The following is a 14827-nucleotide window of genomic DNA, read 5'->3' on the forward strand; positions in this document are numbered from 1 at the left end:
ATATCGTATTGAAGGATTCTTGTCCGGTATGAAATCACTATTTTCATTTATATCGCTTGTTTCAGGAAACCACTTCGTATCACGAAGATACTTTTCAAATAGTTGGAAGAGATTACAGGAGGATATTTTTGAACGTGGGGAAACGTTGAGTATTTTAAACAGTTGTTGAAGTGGAGGATAATGCATCGAGGATTTCGAACGAGACTAAATGACTTACGGGGCAGATAATATTGAACTAAATGGGAAAGGAGGTTTTTAGAAAGGTAAGTTCTAAAAATAATTTTTACTGAGCAAATAGCTTTTTTGCATTCGGTCTCTTTAAATGAATAATCGAACGGTAATTTCAAAATAGAGCAGCATATGGTCCCAATTGAAGAAAGTAACAATTATTATTTTAAGTGTGCTTCGAGGAGCTTGAAGCTTCTTTAAAAATAACCTCTTCTCATTTATTTATTCGGTTCACGACATATGAAACTCGCATATTTTAAGCGATAATGGGGTCAGAATGCACATATAGATCGATGTAACATTCTTGAATAATTTAAAACTTCTCAAACTACGAGATTAAAGGTACGAGCAATAAAGGAAAATTTGTTCTGAGGCAGAAAGAATTAGAGTTAAAATATAAAGCAATTTAGCCTCGACATTCTTTTGAATATAACATCGCTTGGCTGCAACAATTCTCCAGATAGAACTGTCTTGAATTATTTCGATTGGAGTCGTTCTCTAGACGCGAATTTCACTGGAGACGTTGTCGTGGAAATGTCCTGCTTCTGCATTCAATTGCATGTGATCTAAGTAATGATAAACACCGATAATGGAAAATTCACGGCGAATAATTTACTTAGTGTATCTAACTGGATTCTTAGCTGGATTCGTTTCTCGATTATAGAAAAGATGTAAATTAATTCGAGTTTTAAGAAATGCGAGTAGCAGGTACTTTTAACGCAAACACGACGATTAAGGATTAAAAATTACTTGTAAAAAAGAGCTTCAAAAAATTTTACAGGAACTAATTTTCTTCAAATAATTGAAACTTTGAGAATTTCATTGAAATATATTGTGTAACTGTATACTAATATTACGCGTATAATATTAAGAACAAAGTATTTCTACCTTTAATTTACGTTCAAAAAATTTCTTTTCGCTAAATAATGTAACTTTCAGATATGGAAAATCTTGCTAGCTCGGAATAACTCGAGGCAAGCTCTTTTTTCCACTTTCAGGAAATGTTTCCCTCTTAGGAAACAGGGATGTTCTACATGTGTATTGAATCGTAACATCTAATGAACACGTGTTTGCTTGAAAGCACTTCCTGAGTTTTAAAATGTGCACTTAAGAATATATAAATAGGAACGGTCTGTATTTCAATTAGCTAGTTCCTGAAAAAGAATCATCGTTCTTGCAATCGGAAGCTTAAAGTTTACATTCACAGTAAAATCCATAAACCAGCTACCCTCCGTTACTTGTTATACAAAATAACGTAAAACTAACACTCAATAGGAGACAAATTCTACAACGTTTCTTTACTATTTCTGAAGTTTAAACTATTTGTTGTTGTTTTTAAATATTCCAAGTATTCCTAGACAAATATAAATCAAGTTGAAGATAAATACTCCATCGAGTACAAACTATAGAAACCTTCTTCTTATTTGGTTTTCTTTCCTTAATCTTTTGACAATTTATTTCCAATAAATTTCATCGAAGATTACCTCAAGATCGTTAACTTTTTCTCAGATGTAGCGAACATCTTCAGGTGAGCACAGATTAGATAGCAAACATGTTATAGATTATGACATATTATTATATGATTATGATTATATGATAGTAAACATTAGATAGCAAGCAGATAGATAACAAATATTCCCAAAATATACCTAAATAGCATTTTCAAATATCTAACACATTTTTAAACAGACGCAAACCAATTTAAATACTCGATCGACTATACTTTCCAATTCTTCAAATATAATTCAAGCGCAATGGAAAGATCCATCAACTCCCCGAATATCCCTAAATACGTTCTTGAACGCGAATAACAGTTTTCACGCTCTCTGTCGCTTAACGTCAACGACATCGAAATTTCAAAGGTTCATCGAAACGATAATTGTGCACGAGATCCGCGAGTTACAAACAGCGACGAGAGCGTAATGAATGATTTAAATTCCAGCGAGCTATGCTCGCGTTCAACCTCGATTCGTAGCTCGCGGAGATATAAATGGACGCGGAGGACTCTGAGGCCGAGGAAGATCAAAGCGACGCGACGCGACAGGGACAAAGCACGAAACGTGAAAAAACCGTGGCCACAGAAAAATGTCGGCCGACAGTTTGCAGTGACAGCATCTTTCGGAGGGATAATCCCAGCGGATACAGTATTCTCTTTTATTCCGTGACGCACGCGATTCCTAAAGTTTCAGTAATTAACGCGAACGGTTGTACGCCAGCCAACGTTTGTTTCACCGTGAAAATCTTCGGTTTTGAAAGGCTTAGGCTGTCCCTGCTGTTGTGCGAGAAAATTTCGTCGGAAAAAGTTACGAATAAGTTGAAACGATGGCGAAAGTCGACGATTGGAATATAATTCTAAAGGATAGTTTATTGAAGAATGTGAATATGAAAAGTGTGTGGCGTTTCTTGTATTGGAAAATGGAAATATTAATACATTCTTTTTGTTTCTCTTTTTTTGTTAATTGAGATTTCGTGAAAATAATAGAAATAGAAATTTTGTTAATAAAGATGTTACATAGAATTTTCATATATTATATATTATTATACAGATAGTTAATATCTAAATATTAGTATAAGAAGCCTTTGATTTTCTTTCAACAGATTAGAGAATAAATTAAAATTTTAAAGTGTCTTTATTATTTTCTGGTATATAATGTGTTTCATAGAAAGAAAATAATGATAAGTAGTGGAGATTAAAGTTACCTTTTAAGAATGTAAAGCATATAGAGAGATTACAGCTAGATTACAAAATCATGCAACGTGTCTGTATGATAGATACAGATAGATAGGAAGAGATTATACAATAAAAATATATAGATTATATAAAAAAAAGGATTGATTAGGAGATTATACAATCTATGTGTATTTATCTCGCTGTTCATTATCTTATTACGTAAAATGTTTGTATAACTGTGCATTTTATACACACAGATTGTAGAAAAGTTAATTCAAATTTAACTCGTCGAACATAATTTAGAAAATGAAAATAATTATATTTGCTACTGTTTCAGTTCCTTATCGAAACGTATGTACCTGCTTTGAAAAAGAAGAAATCAATATGTATTTAAATCTAAACAATAAGTGTTTAAGTGTTTCATTTTGTAAAAAGAAATGTGATAATAATATCTGTATTTCCAATAAGAATATTGCAGACAATGTAGAGGATTTCGAAATCGTATTTAATCGTATTTTATCGTATTTAAATAAATACGATTTCTGCCTATAAAAATAAATACTTTTTCTTAAAAGGAAATTTATATCGAATATTTGTATTATAATTGTACTTATGTATATACATTTGTCAAATGTAGCGAATCGTTCTGAAATTTATTTGCGCTGAACGAAAATTAAAATTGAGGAAAAAGGACATCGGGTATCGAAGATTAATTATACGAAATATATTGCTCGAACTAGAAAATAATTTATCAAGGCTTTATCTTCGCGACACGCTTCGAAATTCCAGCACGGACGCATAAAAATTTCAAATTTTTCTTATACTTGGAAAACGGCTCTCCGATCGTGTAAACCAGCAAACAAATTACAACTTCGACGGAAATTACTATCTGGGATGTGCAAGCGTGGTACGCGCATTTTTAACGTGTCACCAACGTTTTCAACGATCTCGATAAGCAAAAAAGGTCTCCGTGCCGTTGGCAAATCGATTCTATCGGCGAGCGACGCGTTATTATGCAGAATATTGTTTAAAGTGCAAACACTGGCTCGGCCTGTATGCATTGGATGCAACATGTATTAATTAAAATCAGCCAGTCGTGACAATTTTAGGGAGAATCGATGAAACATTATGAACATTTGCTCCAGTTGAATTACTATTTTCGAGAATATATTCAAAGCAGAGTTATACTGATTGAACAACACAACGTTGATTTTTATCGAATATTTTACGATCTTTCTGTCTATCTAAAGGAAGCTGAAATAATTTATGTATTCGTATAATGTAACGAAAAAATTGTCACACTGATAAACATCCATCTATAGCACATTCGATGCGTTATATACAATTTTTTATTTTTTTTTTTTTTGTCTTTTAAAAAGTACGATATTTATTTACCTTTTATTTATGCACAGCGACTACAAAAAGTATCTACATACTATTGTATTTATTATAGCATTTACGTACTAATTAACACCAAATATATTATATTTCGTATCAGATAGTAGTATTTTCAGGATTACAAAAATTTTATGTTATGAACGTACGAGTAAAATTGATATTATAACGTAAAACCTGATTGGAGAATAAAGCTACTATATGCAAATAGTTTTTATAGCTATTTTTACTCTTACGCCTGAGGTGGTGTCACTGAAGCAAAATTTGCTTTTTTTTTATATATAATTCTTAATTATTATTTTTAAATAATTATTAATTATTATTATATAAATAATTTTTAATTTCACGATCCCTAAAAAAGAAAAAACGAATTTTTAGTTTGACGATTCTTGAAAAGCGTACTTCTAGTTTGAAGTAGCAGTTTCCTCTTCCGATCTGGTCATAAATCAAAATTTGCGTTTCAAAACAGGGAATAATATGTAAAATTTTCAAACGAAAGCTACCAGTTATTGAAACATTTTAGTATTTGCAGTTAACAAAATATTTTCCTCCAAAATTATACAAACATCTATACGTAAATAGAAAAATCTTATTTTTTAATCTTAATTAAATTGAAGCTGTGAGAACTACAAATATAATGCGATATATCAAACTTTTAATTCAATTTCATTAATAAAATTTTTCTTTGGAAAAAGCAATTACATTATATCGAACGCGAGTCACACGAAAAAATCTATCATATTACGAAAGGATTTCAGCTGGAAACCACAACAGTGACAGCGTCAATATGCGAACAACATTGATATTTGATATTTAAACAGCAAACTGTGGTTCCGCGTATTGCTTTTACAAACACAGTCTTGATTTTAGTCCGGTGTAAACGAAACTGACAGATTTCATGAATAAACTGTTTGTTATTCGACGACGATAAATGCATCAATTTTCAGCATTTCACCTCGAATCACATACCCTCCGACATTCTGTCTCGTCATCTTCCTCCTTCAAAATTTTTGACGTTTGCTTTCGAGAAAATAGTTCAGCCAATATTTTACGGTATTAATTTTAAACAACATACGGATCGCTATGTTAGAGGAAATACAGGATAATAAGTAAAAAACTACAATTAAGATTTCATTTTATTTATATAGAAAATATCGCCGTTTATAAAATAAAAAAAGTGTTAAAAAGTAATTAAAACGAACAAGGAAAGTGTTATTACGTATTCCTAGGTAAATGCAATGTATTAAATTTGAAAGACTAATTAACACGTTCGAAATTATACAATGCAGCAATTGCAATATCTTTTTTTGCAAAAATTCGACTGCAATAAATTCCCAATAATACGTATCATCAAAAAACGGAGTCGAAAGTCGTTGGAAATGGAAAAAAACAAATTCAGGTTGACGCGAATGGTAAAATTTGTCCGTCGATTTCCGAAACATTTCCGTTGATTTCTCATCAGGATGCCACCGTTGAAAGGGAGGGCCATTTTTTCTCCACAAATCATGAGGAATCGCGAACGACTATCGTATGGAAAACTTTCGGTAGAAATCAGATTTATCGGTGTGCCGTAATTTTTTTACAGAATAGGAGCGGCTGTGTCTGCCAGCGGGAGATAAATGAAACGCAGCCACGAAAAGTTTCGCGATCTGAATGGCGCATCCCGAATGTAGTCAAAAAGTATTTTGAGTATCGATCCACCGTTAGAACAGTAGCAGAGTCGATGCGTGACTACCTTTCTTCTGAAATTACACAATTCAAACCTCCATAGAGGAATTAAACTAAAAATTCACTTCTCCAAATTCCTTCCACCTAATCGTAATTTTTATCGGGAAGCATATAAAACATTTGACTTAACAGAATTCGCACAATGTAACGGAGACATTAACGATCACTTACGAAGTGAAAATATCACATCATAGAATTCTCATCATAGAAGCAGAATATTAATAACTAATTCATCAGTGATGAAAATCGTGAAAGATTTAATGAAAGTTCGTGATAATTTGTCAAGCTTGTCTCTTCTTTTCTAAGTGTCCTAATTCTTACGAACGAAGGTGTACCTGACTTGATAGTTTTATTTCCGTATCGAAACTATAATAAAAATGTCTAAATATCATATCAAAAATTGCATATAAAACCAATGTATCTACCTAAAGGCCGTAACACCAATCCATCGATAAAATCTTCTTAAAAACAGAAACCCAACGAAACGTCTTACGTGTCCTTTATAAAATCATCGTTTACGCAACCGACTAACCAGATTCTCCGGGGGAAAAGCCACAATTTTCAAGAGGATATTCTATTAGCGAGTGTTCGTCAGCGAAGCCCGCGATGTCGTTTTACGCGGTTGCAACTGTACGCGTAATGATAAAGGGGGTGAGAGGTGGCGAATTCGGAAGCAAGCCGGACGAGAGAAAAGGCTCGTTTCACGGGACATTAAATTCCGACGTGGCACGTCCACTCGCGGATATATTCCTAAAAGGTTGTTGCGTCTAGGAAAACGCGAACACGAAGGAAAAATGGATGAAGAGAAAATAGCTGGGTGAAATTGGTGGAAGTTTCTCCCTGGCTGAGCGAGAGGATGAAACCCAGTGACGTGTCAATCGAGTGTGAAACGTTCGACTTCGTGATTCGAAGAAGTTTTCTTCTCTTCTCGTTTGCATTACGTCACCGGGCGAATCCGGTTGCCTGGAATCGTGAAACGCTTCCGTCGACGATCAACGTCGTCCGTGCGCATCGCTGCTTCAGTTTCGATGGCTGTTTGCAACCGATTTCCCACGCGAAAATAGTTCCTTCATTGGTCATCGTTTGAATTTCCAGGGCAGGGAAATCTTCGCTTGCACGGGACGAGTTCGATTGGTTCGCTTGGAAAGGACTTACGATGGGATTGCCGACGCCAGGATCGTTTACTTTTCGGGCTGTCTTTGGAGCTTGTAATAAACGTGAGTGGAATTGTAGAATTTGATGAGAGTTTGGGTAGAATTGTATTATTGTTCGAAAATTGTTCACCCGTATTGATTGGTGCTTGATCGACTAAGTTTCTTCGGCACAACGAAACTAATACCATTAGAGAAATATCACAAGCTGTGATCAGCGGCAATACATTTTTCTTGCGTAAGAGGAACGAGAAAGTTTGATAAATAATTCGTTTAACAATTTTTTACCTTTCAGAAATTGTTCGTGTTCGTTAACTGGTTAAATTTTGGGATAGAAATTCTACTGGTGTGACAATTGGGAACAATCGAGCTTCTAAAGTTCTCCATAGAATAACTATATTAACATACGACAAAACATGACAAGTCGTGGGTAAGAAACTAAAAAAAAAAAAGAGAAAAAAGAAAAAATGATGTATTATATACTTTTAAAGTCAAAGATAAAACAACGCTATATTAAAAATGGTATATTATCGAACGTGTTTTAATATTTAAACAATAAATTACGAATAATATCGAGTCGAGTTTAATAAAATTTTGATACACCTTAATTACGATTGAAACTGATTGAATCTGACCGAATAAAATCTGCGTTCAAACGAATAAGTGTATGAAATCGAATGAATTGCACTTTATTTTCCTAACGATATTGAAATCAACATTCAGCTTGATTTTGATTCAGCGAAACTTTTTTTCCTTAAGGGAAAATAGATCGTGTAACCATTAAGACGCCTTTTATAGTGGAATCGCTAATCTAGGTGGTCCATCACTTTTCTTCGTCGAGCTCGGGCAGAAAGCTTTCCAATTGACGTGCAACTTGCTGAGCAGAGTAATTAAGGCTAGTGTGTCGATGATCGGACTTAACCCAGCTCGGAACCAGAAAGAGCGCATCGATCGATCTTGACGCCACACTAGATTAATCGTAAGGGAAGGAAGCATCGTCTGGATTTGAATGGTACAAATTGAAACCCTTGTAACTTCCTACTACTCGAGGGCCAAGGATTTCCCAACTTTGGAACATAGAAATTCGCAATTTCGCAAATTCAATGAACCGCGTGCGAGACGAAATGGCTCCTCGTTCGAACGAATTATGTATATTAATTGGAATATTTTTAAGCAGGGATTCATAGTATTACAGTTTCAACCTTTACGATCCGAATCGTCCTCCTTAAGTGAAAAAGATATTAGTTTCGTGTAGCGAAATCTCGGGCCTTAAGAAATGAGAAAATTGAAAAATTGAAAACGTTGCTGCGATAAAGAGGCAGCTTCATTTTCTATAATAATTTGAATTACGTAACGAAAACCAGCTAAAATCGATCGATCGAGATCGATTATAAGTATAAATTCACGGTCAATCTAATAACCGTACTAATAAATTTTTGTAGCTTTCGAGACGAAATCTACGTCTTTCTTTCCCTTCTAAAAACTATTAATAACTATAAATATTATTTCAATGCTATAGCTGCCTTCTTATTACTGCAAATGAATCTAAAATGATTCTAGTTGCAGCTAGATATATGGAGCCTTGAGGCTTTTCATACGAATTATAAATTATGAGTTAATTGTTCCAAATAAAAGTCTACGGTTGAAGAGAGGGAAAGAGGTAGAAAGGAGGTCACTGTCCAATTAAGAAAGAAATTTTTGACATTAATTTAGGATAATCAGACAGCAATTCTATAATGGAATGTAGTTGTTATCTGAAGCACGATAATTAAATTTTATATGTTGTAAAAATAGCATAAGTAATTAAAATTCTTATACTGAAAAAGGTTTAACTAATGTCTTACAAAAAAATTGCTGTTAGAACCTAGAAAGTCTGTATTTCTGTGGACAATATAAACAGATGTGTCGAAGGATAGACAGACGTATTGTAAACTCGTGACGTACGAGCAATTTATGGACACGGGATATGTTGTCCCTTGGGCCTGGTCCTTACATTGACCTACTATCATCACCTAATCTCCCAATGATCAAGGTAGATTACATACACGAGATCCTACGAGAATTACCTAATAATTACCTAAGGTCAAAGATGTCCACTGATTCGTGAAAGATCTGGAATTATTTTGCAATTAATTTACATTTACAGTAGATCCCTTGCTAATTCTATTAAATTAATGCGACAAGTATCCAATCACAACTTTCTTTATTTCAATAGCTTCGCAATGAAAAAGTATTCCAAAGTGGAAGAATTCCAAGTTGATATCCCTTTCGATTGACTTAATTTGATTTTCCTATACAAAGAACAAATTTATTTCCATTGCATATCCTAATATTAAACGTACGAGTAACTTCATAACATTTAAATTTTGCTCAATTGAAAAATCAAATTCGTAACATAAAATCTTAGTAACTTCCCAATAACTGGATCAAATATCTCTAAAAATATATATATTTTTATACAATTTAATGCAATTAAAGATCTGAAACCCAAGCATTTGTTTTACCCACTTGATGTTGCAACGAGTATTCTACTCGTCTACTATTACGTATCATATTCATCGCGTGCATTTTACCTTTAAATTCCCCATAGATGCATTAAAATCCATAATCCGCTAATAACTTTCCCAATTTCCTCGTAAGCGTTATCGTTGTAACGATCACAAACGAGGGTGTGCCCCTTTCAAAGTTCGCTTAAAAATAATAAAAGCGAAAGAGCAGAAAAATTACACGCACAATCGCGTCCCAAGATACTGGAACAGAAAGAGTAGAGGGGTTGTAACGTGTGCCAAAAAACGCGGCCGGTAAAACGAGGAGGGAGATCGATCGTCTGGTTTACGCAAACGTATTGACGTCACGTGAATGCGGCCGTGTTATCGGATTGAGGCATTGCCGCGTTGTTACGTAACGCGTGAGCAAAAGGCGAGTTCCACGACGACAGGATCGTTAATAACCTCGCATTACAGCTTTCGCCGCGATATACGACCGCTGCGGCGCCCTCAGCCCGCGGGGAGACTCTCTACGATCCCTATTTCACGGCGAATTAATTATCAACGTGGCCGCGTAGACTGTGAAACAGAGACGACACCAGTTTCACCGCTTCCACCGATGACAATGCATCGGAAGCGCAATAGAATTACGGACCTCAATAATCATCCTGATAAATAATTCTAAGCCTTGTTCTCTACGTTTCGTGCACCTGTTTCGAGACACATTCGACCTATCAGTAGCTCATCCTAGTAGTCGAAACTAGTAGTGGAAACCTTTCACGTATATGTCATGCGTGTTGTATGAAACACTTTTTCATTGGCGCTGTTGCGAGTAGATGGCAGATTTTTATGCAAATTCATATTTTCATAAATACAAGTGAAAACAAAGCAAACACTTCTTATGTATTTTTACGTTTTAGGTATGTGAATTCGATGTTCGTGTTTTTACATGTTTTTTAAATGCGTATTAAAAGTCCGCGGTCCAGTTATGAGACTCGATCACGATGATTATATTGACAGAGTTTGGAAGAAATTTGAAGTATATATGGAAATTATATTTGTAATCATTAGGATCACAAAAAGTATGTAACAAGTTGACTGTCATGCAACTTTTATATATTTCTCTCTGGGAGCAAATACATTGAAATATGCACTGTAACATTTAATATTTGCAAAATATTATATTGTAGTTGTGTCAATTTTTTTTTTTGGCAATGTTATTTATATCATTCACGTTGATAAAAATTTTTTGTTCCATAAAATTTATCTTATCTTAAACACTGTACAAAATTTACTAATCACCGATGAGCATCGTGGCAGTCAACGTGTTAAACAGTCAACTATTAATAAAGCACGACATTCAACCTTAACATTTATTATAAAAGATTATTTTAAAATATTTAAGCCCATGTACCAAAGTAACGGTGGATTTTTTATCCTTTTGGCTACTACGAGGACAAAATCTTGCTTGAATGGCTTGAATATCTTGGCTCGGCTAATGATAAGTTATCGTGAACCATCCATTAACCGTGGTTTCATTACAGGATAATCCTAAAGAACAGGAATTTAATATGACGACATGATACAAAAAATATTGGACGATAAAAATAATAAAACGTAGCGTAACGGTACCCACTGATATGATTTAAACTTTTTATTATCAATTCAATTTTTCTCTCAGCTTTATGAATATATTTACTGGTAATATCAACATACACAAGTACGTACATATGTACATATTTTATCACACATCACGAAGTAATCGTCGAATTCGAATAAAGCAGCGTGAAATCGAGAATATTATTTTGAATTTTAATTTCATTATCCTGTTGTAGAGAAAACCCTCTTTTGTTTTTTGCAATGATTTTGATTGCTTATTATTTCATTTATTCGTTGTTACACGATGTCTTGATTAATTTCTACCTCTTTACTCGTAACATTCACTTTATCACAATTTCATTCGTCCTTTTACCGACATTGTGGGGGAGAAAAGAAAAAACAGGTCACGAGGAACTATTATAGCTATAACTATGCCATTATGGAAAACGTATAGCTAAAATCCTTGGCTTCGACCGCAGGATTTCCTTGCGACGAAGACTTGGCTTATTCTGGATCAATTTCGCAAACTGAATCGCTTAACCCACTACTCTATGATCATAAGTATACTTTGTAATCATAAGTCGCATAAAGACTGTTACGTAACCACATTCACCGATCCTGTCTTCCTATTTCATATAGGTATATAGATTTATATTCCACATATAAAACTCGTAAATGTGTAAAATATTATAATGCGATCAATCTATTAACCGGAGAAGACGAGTTAACCCATCGGGAATCTTTATATTATTTTTTTTTTTTTTTTTTAAGTTTCTTTAACATTCGTTTCACAGCTGTCTCAGTCATCGGCACAGATGTGTCGCTAAACTTACTTTTATGAATGTGAATTCAACATACGTATAGTTTCTACGAAACAAGAACTATACATATTATTCTACTATTGAAATATATCTAATTCCATGCGACTTCTACGTGTTTCTGACACTGAACATGAAGCTGAAAGATAACGTTCCGCCTCGGTATAGGAAGTTTCAACAAGCCAGGCAGGTTCCCAAGTCGAGCAAAGAATACACCTGCTTGTGTATGTCTAACAATGGCAACGTGATAAGTGCGTCTATATCGTCTTTCTTCGCGAGTCCAGTTTTCTTTGATTTACCGTTTCAATCTTAGAAAGAACCTTCACCTTACGCTCAGTATCTCTAAAGTTAAGAGAAACATATATTTTTTTACTGCTAACCGTATGTAGAAATAATTAATTCTCGGAATTATTTGAGTCTCTAAGAAGCCAAACAGATCAACTTTATTTTCTTTTTTTTTTTTTTTTTGGTTCACTTTTATTAGCTTTTAATTTAACGCCATTAATACTCAATGCCAATTACACAAATGACTTATCTCTGTAAGTTTATTCATCGCGTTCGAGAAAATGGCACAAATAATATGGCGAACTCGAAGGTTTTGAAAAACACAGTTTGTAGCATCATCACTTCCCTGTACTTTCCAATTTATGGGCTTGTTCATTCATCAGCGTTTATAAAAGTGAAAGAAAATCAATTTTTATTATTAAATCTATGGAAAGACGGGGCACAATCAGCGCTGAGAATTGTTTCTCAAATATTGGCGCAAGTTAAAAGAAAAACAATTTTCATCATAAAAGCTGTGATGACGAACAATTAACTCTGACAGTTGTTTATTAACGTTCGCAAAATTTGAAAGGAAAATAAATTTTTTTTCATGAAACCTATAGAGCGTCGAAAGAATGATTTTTTTTTTTAACTTTTGGGAGCATTCATAAACGATTCATTTTAAAAATATTTCCCTGCTATGGGGTTAATAAGAAAGATTGATTTTGCAAAATTTCTATAGATTTTCATTTATAGTGAAAAATGTCTCAAACGTTGGTTACGTTATAGTAGAAACATCACTGAAATTCTAACAGTGCATCATTACGTGGATTGAACGCACGCCTCGTAATGTCACAGACGTGATACGAATTATGATTTATCAATTATGATTATACTTGCAACAGATTGAAGATCTCTATATACAAATTAATATATCTGAATATGTTATTTCATTAAAACGATAAATACTGCGAAAACCATAAGGTACCTAGTAGAAAAATCGTGTAGCGGCAGCATGCAATTAAATCCTATAATGATGTGTAGCACATGATGATGTACGTCCATCGGAAAATCTAAATATAGTAGAACGTGTCGCGGTATAAAGATTAAACTAACGTGTATAAACTGATATTTCCGATATAAAAGTTTCAAACATTCCAAAAACTGAATTCTAGCTTCAATAGACAAACTCTTAACTTTAAACGTTTGGACAAAGATAAACCAATGGATCACAAATATTTCACCAGAGACTTTTTTCATGACATCCGCTTGTAAAAACATCAGGAATAGCTGGTTTCAGGAGAAAAAAAGATCCAATTTAATCGGCTGTAGCAAGAGCCGCAGAGGGGCGTGAATATCGGAAACGCAGCTGAAATGGATAGAAATAGAGGGGAAACGTCGAATTTCCGAAAACTATGAAATTTCTCGAGATGAATGCGCGCACGGTGATAGAGGAATCGACTTTAATATCCAGCGAGGAAAAATTGGTTCACGGGATCTGATGAAAGGGAGAAAAACCGGGCAGCCGAGGAAAAAAGAAGTAGAGGCGGCATCGATGACAGCGTAAAATCCAAAATAGATGAGACGAAATGGTCGACGATTTCTGACGAAGGATAAAAACCGAGGACGGTAAAACGAGAAGTAAAAAAAAAAAAAAAGAAAAGAGTAAAAAACGAAGGAATAAAAAAATAAAAAGCAAGGCACGGTGAAGAAAAAACTGAGCCGTACGCAGGCCGGCTGAAAAAGTAATTGAAGCTCCAATTGGCAAATAAATTGGCTCGAACTTCTATCGCGAGTCTTGCCGGTTCCGTCGTTTTTCCGCCGGACCTGGCGTTTACCCGCCAATTTCGCGGAACAAAGTAGCACAGCCTGCATCAATCACAGGTAAAACCACGTGAATTTCCCCTGTTCCGCGTGTCTTTGTGCGTGCAAGAATGAAACACGTTGCACCGTGATCGTAATTATTCGAACGATATAACTTTTCAACTACATTTAATGGGTTTGTCTGCAATTTTAACGTCCATTGGTATTTCGTTCGCGTTTCTAGATTGTGTATTCGGTTATAAAATTGATCGCGAATTGGTGGATTGTTTGATCGAAGATGACTTTTTCCGAATTTATGTTTTGTGATAATTTCTCCGTATTTCTTGTATGTGTGTGTGTGTGTGTTATATTAATATAATTTTTTTGAAATGATAACAGACATTAAAAAACGTTTATAATATCGTAAATAAAATGAATGAGATATCACTTTAGATTCAGGAAAAATTATTTTGTTTGCGCTAAATTACGATGAAATTTAATGGAAAATGATAGAAATGATGGAATTGCGAATAATAAGCATTTCTAATAATAGTTGTTAAGTTCTATGTTAACTTCAAACTATGTTAAGTTCGTGTATATATAATGATTTCTCAAATAGGAAAAGAATACATGTATTATGTAAATAAAATTTTACTATCATGGGAAGAATCTCTTATAAGGATA

At 34.1% G+C, this 14827-nt stretch overlaps 1 protein-coding gene and 1 long non-coding RNA gene across 8 annotated transcripts in view; one reads left to right on the forward strand and one right to left on the reverse strand.

Annotated features, from left to right (window-relative positions):
• The window catches only part of LOC126866165 (uncharacterized), a 103274-nt gene that overhangs the window by 83193 nt on the left and 5254 nt on the right, over positions 1 to 14827 (forward strand). For 2 of the 3 annotated variants that reach the window (XR_007689791.1, XR_007689793.1), the window contains exons 3-4: positions 66 to 263; positions 7118 to 7239. This is a non-coding gene — a long non-coding RNA (uncharacterized LOC126866165). The remainder of the gene's footprint in view (positions 1 to 65; positions 264 to 7117; positions 7240 to 14827) is intronic. The other variant, XR_007689792.1, reaches the window with a different exon arrangement.
• LOC126866152 (tropomodulin) overlaps positions 1 to 14827 on the reverse strand; it is a 118923-nt gene that overhangs the window by 5317 nt on the left and 98779 nt on the right. For 2 of the 5 annotated variants that reach the window (XR_007689788.1, XM_050619380.1), the window contains one exon: positions 10754 to 11210. The exons of the other annotated variants lie outside the window; for them this stretch is intronic. The gene's annotated coding sequence lies outside the window, so the exon portion shown is untranslated. Of the gene's footprint in view, positions 1 to 10753; positions 11211 to 14827 lie in introns of those variants that run through there. 5 annotated transcript variants of the gene reach the window in all.

This window comes from Bombus huntii, chromosome 5, assembly GCF_024542735.1.
Source record: "Bombus huntii isolate Logan2020A chromosome 5, iyBomHunt1.1, whole genome shotgun sequence".
In the NCBI taxonomy this organism is placed as follows: Eukaryota; Metazoa; Arthropoda; class Insecta; order Hymenoptera; family Apidae; genus Bombus; species Bombus huntii.